At 32.2% G+C, this 9,862-nt stretch overlaps 1 long non-coding RNA gene across 1 annotated transcript; it reads left to right on the forward strand.

Moving 5' to 3' along the window:
- The first annotated feature begins 4,149 nt into the window (after positions 1-4,149).
- LOC134275421 (uncharacterized) lies at positions 4,150-5,374 on the forward strand. The gene is made up of 2 exons (XR_009993820.1): positions 4,150-4,628; positions 4,781-5,374. It is a non-coding gene; the product is annotated as an uncharacterized LOC134275421 (long non-coding RNA).
- The last annotated feature ends 4,488 nt before the right edge of the window (positions 5,375-9,862 follow it).

Raw genomic sequence — 9,862 nt, forward strand, 5'->3', positions numbered from 1 at the left:
CATGGAAAAATTGGTGCAAATGTACAATTAATATTTACTAAATTATTAAAAAGGTTTCATAATACAGAGTATTAGAATAATAGAAAATATCTGAAAATTTCCCAAGAATATGAAACAATTTATTTTTTTAAATGCAACTGAATGTTTTTTTTTTCCTTTCAAAAATGTATGCTCATGTACAAATATGCTATCATATTTATAATATTGTCTTTCCAATTATTCAAAGGTTGTTATTAATATTTATTACATAGTATGTTCAAAAATTGGGCAATATACATAGCCAACTATATTATGCTCCTCATCTTTGTACATTTGTTCACAATGAAAATTAACCATCGGTCAGTAACAAAATAACAGTTTCATAATACTCTTAATGTAAAAATCAAATCAAACTTAAATAACAACAATAGTAACACCAAAATCATAACTTCCTTCTTATATTTTACCAATAAACCTTTCAAGCTTTGCTAACTCTTGGTGCAAAAAACACTGGTCACTTTCATCAAAGGGTCGGTTTAAAGCACTTCAAATATGAAGCAAATTTTTTTTACGACTGATTTATTTATTTTTAATGATTGATAATTTAAAAAAAAAAAGAGGCCCATGGGCCACATCGCTCACCTGAGCACTGTGGCTAGGAAAAAGTAAAAATGGGTTTATTATTGAAAAGTTTAAATCCAAAAGTAGTCCCATGATCAATCATGGCTTTGCTTTTCTTGAGAAAGTTATTTTTAAAGATTTTTCCAATATATTTCTATGTAAAACTTTGATCTTCCATTGTGGGGGCCCTACCCCGGGGATCATGATTTGAACAAACTTGAATCTACACTACCTGAGGATGCTTCCATATAAATAGGATCAATTATGGCATTGTCATTCTTGAGAAGAAGATTTTTAAAGAATTTTCCTATATATTATTCTATGTTAAACTTTGGTCAGACATTGTGGCCCCACTCTACCCCCAGGGGTCATGATTTGAACAAACTTCAATCTACACTACCTAAGGATGTTTCCCCATAAGTTTCATCTTTCCTGGAACAGTGGTTCTTGAGAACAAGATTTTTAAAATATACCATCAAATTTTCATTAATTCCCAATTATCTCCCCTTGAATGAGGGCATGGCCCTTCATTTGAACAAACTTGAACTCCCCTTTACCCAAGGATGCTTTGTGGCAAGTTTTGTTGAAATTGGTCCATGGGTTCTTGAGAAGAAGTCGAAAATATGAAAAGTTTACAGACAGACAGATGGACAGACAGACGGACAGACAGCTAGATAGACGGACGCCGGACAAAATGTGATCAGAAAAGAGCTAAAAATGAAACATTCCTCACCACAAAAGCCAGAAGAATATAGGGACCACCACCAGTAACATGTTTCTGGGAAGAACCAAAGCCATAAGAGAATCCATGCAGAGATAAATATCAATAGTCCTGAAGCTTCGATGCAGGACCAAGTACGAGAATTGCTACAAACAATACTCCGGAGACTTACCTATTATCCTATGATGTAACGTGCTTTGTCCACTGCGGCTGGTTCCCTCATAAGCTAGTACCGAGGACAGTTCAGGATGTCCTGTCAACTTTATTCCTCAACTTCCTGTCTTGGACTGAAAAGCAATAAGTGGAAATCTTTAGTGTTGCCTAGTGAATTTGCACTAAAAAGAAAGTTGCAAGATTGTGAAGGGGGGGGGGTATTGATGCTGTGCATTTTAATTAAATGTACGAAATCTGTATTTCACAGTTTAATGCATTCATGTATTTTGTGAATTGTCTTACATGTAATAATTGTTGCTATGTATTATGTAAGGGATGAATAACGAGATGGTGTTGAACAGTTTAGAGAAAACATTCTCTCCGAGGGCCGAAGGCCCGAGGAGGGGATGTTTTCTCTAAACTATTCAACACTATCGAGTTATTTATCTTACTTAAAAAAATTCCCTACCTTTGGCCCCAAAGAAACATTTCCCCTTTCAAATATCCAACTTGCTGTAATACAATAGGATGTAACCCATTCAAATATCCAACCTTGACACAAAACAATAGCCCAATCGAACACTCCTTTTATTCATGGACTAGTGAGCATGAAACTACATGGTGCTGATTTCATTTTAACCCTTTTCATTGTACTGAACAGTCATGAAATCAGACGAAGAATATTTTTAAATCTAATGTAAATTAGAGAGGTTCAGATAGTGTTTTGAATACTTTTGATCTGAAAGCTGAAGAAAACTACAGACTTTTTATAAAAGGTTGGGAATTTGTCATTACATATTACAAGATGATGGTTTGTTGAGGAAAAGCGTTGAATTCTTATGGAGTTCCATTCGGACAATACTTGTAATAGTGCTTACAAAACAGATAAAAAGATTGGCGGTGTTATGCTGAACCTGCTATAAAAAATTCCATATCAAGATCTGCAATCAAAATGGTGTCAAAAAATAGATGGGCTGTCAATTATTTAAGTTCTTTTGGGAAATATGCCGGAAAAGAATGAAACAGAGATGAATATCAGATAATCTGAAGGGATTTACTGATAACGGACCCTGAAATAATATTTAGCTATAAGAAGTGATGCAGTTAAAGATTCAAGGTGAAAATATATTTATGTGTTAAAAAGTGATGCTTTCAAGATTAAGACCAAAAATTTCGAAAAGTGTGAAAAATTCGGAGGAATTGTTATTTCTGTGAGCATTGGAAGTGCATTTGAAACACAATAAATGTAATAAATGTGGAGTTATTACGGTAATTCCGTGTGCACTGGAAATTAATTCTAATAGTGTGGCAAATTTGGAGTAATTATTTTTCATACGAATTGGAAATACATTTTAAAATTGTTTTATCTCTTTTGTTCATTGTTTTGTTTTCTGCACCTCAGTTGGGTATTTAAATATCCAACCGTTAGGCAGTTGGATATTTTGAATATCCAACTGATGGCCAGTTGGATCTTCAAATATCCAACTGGTGCTGGTTGAATTGGTAAAATATACGTAGACTAATAACAATGGGTGACGTCATAGAAGTTTTTTAATAAGCACTAAATCTATTCAACTGCATGTGTAAATGGGGAAAATGTGGATTTGTAAATGATGTATAATTGCAATGTGTAAAATTTATCTTGATAAAATTATTTCAATTATTATCATTTTACAAACAGCGTGACAGTTTGCTTGATGGGGCGTGCTAAAATTTTGTGTGCTGGTTATCATTTTACTCATCGATTGGATCAATGAAATCAATACTAATTTTCATATGAAACTCGGAATACAACAATACCCCGATAATACTGGCCAATCAAATTGAATGGTTCTTTTCCAGTACAGTATTTGTAGTAAGGAGCAACACGTGGTCAGTCAAAGCCCGTTATCTGTCCCAAAAAACATATATTATATTTGTTGTGATTTGACCGGATGGGTTTTTGAATACGTATAATATGTATAAGAAAATTTAAAGAATGGAATTAGTAAGGCTACTCAGCTACTGTTGTACCCGGTACTATGTAGCGTACGAAATTCAGAGACGTATTACGCCTGGATTTTTTGCAAATCCTGGCGTACAAGAGACGTATTCTTAAAAATACGGTTCATTTTCAGGCGTACACGTATTTTTGCCAGAAATACGTCTCCTTTTTTCCAGGCGTAAATTCTAAATCCGGGCGTATTTTCTACTTAGTCTCTTTGGCACAAGGAAATTAAAACTTAGAAAATTTCAAAAGGCGTATTTTTTAAAATTCGGGTGGATTTTTCAACTTAGCCAAAAAAACTTAGTCAACTCATTCTCTTTTTTTTTAAAGTATTGAGTTGCATAAGAAACATTTTTATTATATTATATAACTTAAACAAAAAAAAAACAAAGTATTGCATGATTGTATACATTACAATATTGCATTTAGTTTGTTGTATTAAATATCAAAACAATTTTTTTCATAAATTAAACTGATTTTTTCTTTTAGAACTTTTTTTTTAGAACATTATCCCATGGACCTAAAATTTTGTCATTCCCATTTTTAAAAAAAATTGATATTATTTTTTTTAACACAAATGATTTCTATAACTGTAAAGTAGATAGTATATTCTTTGAACTTCATGATTAATTGTTTAGTCAGGCTATAAACATACATGTTATTACAATTAAATGTTTTTCTTATAAAATGATTTATATTTGGTATATTTAGATACTCTGTTACATTACCATCAACTTTCACTTCCCTAGCCTAACCTGCTGGGATTGTGCTAATTACTTACAGATGTGTTGAGCATGTTTAGGAACGACTTATCTGTGATGTTGTAAACCTAAGAACGGCTTATCAATTTATATCCGGTTTGTGTACAGCAGTTCTATTTCCCACCCTAGTATCTTTTTAATTCATATAATGAATACACCTTGTTTATACATTGATGGAATTTTATTTTTATGTTCTAGCTGTAAACAAAACAGCATTTTTCTTCAAAATTACAAATTGTACTGAGTAGAACTTCCAGAAATCATAAAAGAGTTTAGCTAACTAGGGGGTTGTAAATAACAGCATCTGCATCCAAGTATTTGCGCCAATTTTAAACCACCAGGCAGGTCATGCCAAGAACAATGAGATTAGAGAAAGCCACAACAAAGCACAGATGGTGTAGAAGAGGTAAATATTTTGAAAACATAGCTTAACATTGAAACTTTTTATCTATGAAAATAAAAGACAGCTGCATTTGCTTTTGATTTGCAGAGCCAGATGTTAATGATTGAAAATTGGGTCAGTAGTATTTTGAATTACATAAATTATTCTTTTTCCAGAAAATGATTTACATCTAAATCCTTATCACAGTTGGAAAATTGATTGAATGATGAAATGGTCATAAGAGGAGGAGAAAAGATCTTGCAATATTAAGAGTTGACCAGCAGCATAGCTTTCCATAAATGCAATAATGCCAGTGAACTGTAGCCATTGGAAGATTGCATCAGGAAGAAGATGACCGTTTGCAATGCCAGTTATAAAGCATTCAAACTTCTTTTTGTGAATATTTCAATCTATGAAAATGTGATTGGGAAATGTGATGTGAAACGTGAATGACAGAACTGCTTGTGATTTGCATCTTTTATGCCAATTTAGGAGTAAAAAGAATGGCAGGATTACTCGGCATGATTCTCAAAACTGTGATTCACTGTGATTATTGGAATGTTTCAACTGTTTACTATAAAACTCAGCCTTGGATGTTAAAATGCTGTGAAACGGTCAATATATTCTAACATGTAACTGTGCTTTGAAAAAGTAAATGTAAGATTATGATTTTTTAAATTTTAATGACAATCCTTTACTAATGAATCTCATTCACATTTTATCACACTGAAAAATATTAAGAAAATAAAAGTGATGTATGCTTAGCTTAATTTGTCTAATCTTTTTTAGCATATGTAGTCAAAAATATTTGTACTAAAGTCGATTGTACATTTATATTCATGCTATAGTTGTAGCTCCCATTGCTGTAATATAATTAATATTTAATTCAAATCTATTTAAAGCAGGCGTATTTTTTGTACAGGCGTATTTTTTTGTACGGGCGTATTCTTTTATACGGGCGTATTTATTTTGCAGGCGTATTTTTAAGGGTATGCTTGAAATCTAGGCGTAATTCTATTTTTAAAATTTCCAGACGTATTTTGAATTTCCAGGCGTACTCATTTGCATATTTCGGCCAAAAATACGGGAGGATTACGCCTCGTGTACGCCTGTATTTTACATTATACGCCTGGTTTTATATATTCATTTCAATAGAGATTTCCACAAGGATTTTTAGATTAAAATACGCCTGGATTTTTTAAAAAATACATGACTTAAATTTCGTACTGAGTTCATTTTGATTGGCTATCTCCTTGCATAAGACCTTTAAGGGGTAATTTTATGCTATTTACCATGTGCACTGATTGCCATAAAACATAAGGAAAAATACCAGCCTTACAATTCACTTGACCTTGACCTTTGACATACTTTACTAAGAATACCCTGGACAATTTGGTTTAACTTAAGACTTTTGAATTTTTAGTGGCAGGTTTTGATAAATTAACCATTTAATATACTTATGAGCTCATAAAACTGTTCTTTAAAACTGTATGATATAGAGTGTAAAAACTTTGAAACATGTTTGGAAAGTACATTTGTATTTTCGCACATGTGATATGGGATAATATCACCACAGAAAGATCAAAGAAAATCACCGCAGATATGCGACAATAATTTTTATAATTGTTTATTGCTTGTCAAGAATATGATACAGGCGCGGATCCAGGATTTGGAGTTAGGTAGGTAAAATTTTTCTCAGTGTCAACTACTTTCAGTACCAATTCTAATACTACATTTTCGGTACATGACTAAAAGTCTAAAAGTGGTGTGTGTGTGTGTGTGTGGGTGGGGGGGCAAACCAGGGTTTCAATTAACATTGGCAACCAGGGTTTCAATTAACATTTCCTATAGTATAAGTAAGGTTGCTACGCCCCTGCAATACATTTACTATAAAAACAATTGGACAAATTTGTGAATGACAATAATCAATGATGCATGGCAATTAATCTTTTCCTGAAAGCCACCTTCTCCTAAAAATTTGTCGTGTTATTTATTTATTTATTTATTTATTTATTTATTGCAAAGTCGTCCCTGGACTAGTGCTACGGTCATTGTGCCAATTTCGAACCCTGCGTGGTGAGAGTTTGTCCCGAGACACTGTTAGATTATTTTAACTAGCGCCTATATAAAATAAATCATACCGATTAATCAACATCACTACAAATGTACAATATGAGGACCTAAAAATAGGATAAAACATTCTCCAGTCTGCAAGCAATTAGCCATTAAATTGCTTTTGATGTCGTGTGTTAAAATACCTTCAAACAAATCAAATTAATGTTCTTGATTCCCACTTTTCACGTTATGATTGACTTAGTGCTTCGTGATACCAAAACAATACATTTTCACAATACTGTTTTACTATAGTATTACCTATAATTTTGACTTTAGGTTTAATTCGCCAATTTCATATTTGCAAAGCTGTGTTCATCACGATGTCGATCACCGCTTCGGCTACTTTCGTTATTTCTAACCAATGAAAATTGTCCTTACTTTTCCGTTGCGTCATGCAATATTATTGCACGCATCACTAAATTGTAGAACACACATCACAAGATTTCGAATATACATCACAAGATTATCGAACACACATCACAAGATTTCGAATATACATCACAAGATTTCGAATACACATCACAAGATTATAGAATATACATCACAAGATTTCGAATATACATCACAAGATTTCGAACATACATCACAAGATTATAGAATATACATCACAAGATTTCGAATATACATCACAAGATTTCGAACATACATCACAAGATTATAGAATATACATCACAGGATTTTGAACATACATCACAAGATTATAGAATATACATCACAAGTTTTTGAATATACATCACAAGATACTGAACATACATCACAAGATTTTGAATATACATCACAAGATTTTGAATATACATCACAAGATTTCGAACATACATCACAAGATTTTGAATATACATCACAAGATTTCGAACATACATCACAAGATTTGAGAGAACATACATCACAAGATTTTGAATATACATCACAAGATTATCGAATATAGCAACGTTTGACATGCCATACTTAAGTTAATGAAATCGTAGGTTAAAAATTTTTGATATCAAATACTTGATTGCAAATAAACTGGCACGTCAAGTGTTTCCATCCATCGGATCATCCATCTCTTTCTGGCGACCGAAATTTAATCATCGATCTTCGGCCGTGTTTCTTGTGTCTTTTGAGCATTGATTATCGATTTTCACGAATAGAAATATTCCCAGACAACAATATGTTCACTATTACTGATCACAAGAAGCCTTTCACAGAATAGTCCCTTAGAAATAATCCTAAGCCTAATGAATTCGAAGCGTAACCGCCATTCAAGCCGATTTACACCTTGGGTCATTTTTTTTTTAAAATCTACGACGGACGGTTAGTGCAATAATTTATATTCAAAAATACTCAATCGTCTGTCTCAAATGTATATAAGGCCTTCGGCCTTCACAGGATTTGATCACGTGACCGACCCACTTCAATTCCCATTGAAGTTTATAAAGTTGTTATTTATTTCTTAAATAAAACTGATCATGACGGGTGTGTGTACTTGATCTCGCTGCACTGAGAATTCAAACACTACGTCTATGACGTCACTGACGTCAGACTGCAGGGTAAAGAGAAACAAATGTGTAGATTGGGCAACTTCACAATATCTAAATGATGGCAAGATCTTTAAAAAAATTATTAATAATACTTTCTAAAATTAAATGTTAAAAAAAAATTTTAGAATTTAGAATAAAATTACACAAGAACTGTTGATTTTGAACATGTATATCATCACCGATTATGACGTGATATGTCTTTTTAATCATGTGACATGTGTCCTGTCTCCCCTTAAAGGCCGGATCTGACCTAGATGAATATCCACACGGACAGCAATTAAGCATATTAGGGAGCTGGTCACACCTCCCAACAGATAAGACTGCAGAGTGAAGCTATAAATAGATACCTGCATAGAACATACACGTGTTACACAGAAAGTAGAGATAAAACTCTGCACATGGTTTCACTATTTATTTCTCCGCTTTGAGTACACTTGTTTAATATAGCGCATCCATATTTTATTTCTAAAATAAATGTTTTCTTTTTATAGTTCTTTTTTCCCTTTAGTCCTCTAGGGGCCTTTGGGTCAGCCTTGAATGAAGTAGAAGTATGTTCTCTGTTTACATTTTCATTCCAATGCAAAGTCCCAAGGAAAGCACGCACTTTATATTGTTCACTTCCAAATGCTATTCGTTTGTCTTGATATATATTTAATGTATTATTGAAACTCTCCACAAAGTACGTATCTCTTCCTAAATTAAAATGGTCTGGATTCTTATAAATAGTTGAATTTATTATAACACTTCTGAGTAATTTTACTGCCACTGGATTTTCAATTACAACCTTTGAAGGTTCATAATTTGGATCTCCTTTACACCTAGAGCTGGGTGACATTGTTTGTGGCTGTTCTGGTAATGGTCCACAATATTGTCCAACAGAGTTCACTGTAAGAAATGTGTTTAGAATTCAAACACTTTTTCGTCACCTTCTTTTTTTCTATGTTTAATTCCTAAACATGTTTAATTTCTAACACGTATGAGAAAGTGTTTAGAATGGAAGCACATAAGTGTTTAGATTCTAAACATGTTTAGAAATTTTACATGTTTAGGATTTAAACATATAAAAAAGAAGGTGACAAAAAAGTGCTTAGAAAAGTGTTTGAATTTTAAACACATTTCTTAATTATGTGCTTAGAAATTAATCATATCTAGATTTAACATATTAAAACAAGTGTACTGCAGAAAAACTATATATACTTGTAAAATTTGGCACAAAGAGCATATTACTTAATACATATAATATTATTATCAAAATTTTCAAAATATTAACCGATATAAATTATTCATCATAAGGCCTCTGATTGTTTAGATATGTAGATACTTTAATTGTGGGATATTCTTTTCACACAAATTAATTTTTTTGGTCTTTATAAATTCAATCAGCATGACATACATTTTATAACGCAGTGATGAGCAACAAAAATAAAATAAGCTAGCAATTTTATATCAAAACTTCCTTAATCTTTTTAATAATGCTTTATCAAAGATATTTCAATCAAAATTATAAAATATTTATTTTACATAATATTTTGTATATGATTAAATACAGTTTCAATCGGTTGCAGAGTGTTCCATATGTCAGTCATCAAAATGTCAAACTTGATTCACTTTCAGCAGTCCTAA

This window comes from Saccostrea cucullata, unplaced genomic scaffold (assembly GCF_032062105.1).
Source record: "Saccostrea cucullata isolate Sc308-1 unplaced genomic scaffold, CSIRO_AGI_Scuc_v1 ctg7231, whole genome shotgun sequence".
Taxonomy (NCBI): Eukaryota; Metazoa; Mollusca; class Bivalvia; order Ostreida; family Ostreidae; genus Saccostrea; species Saccostrea cuccullata.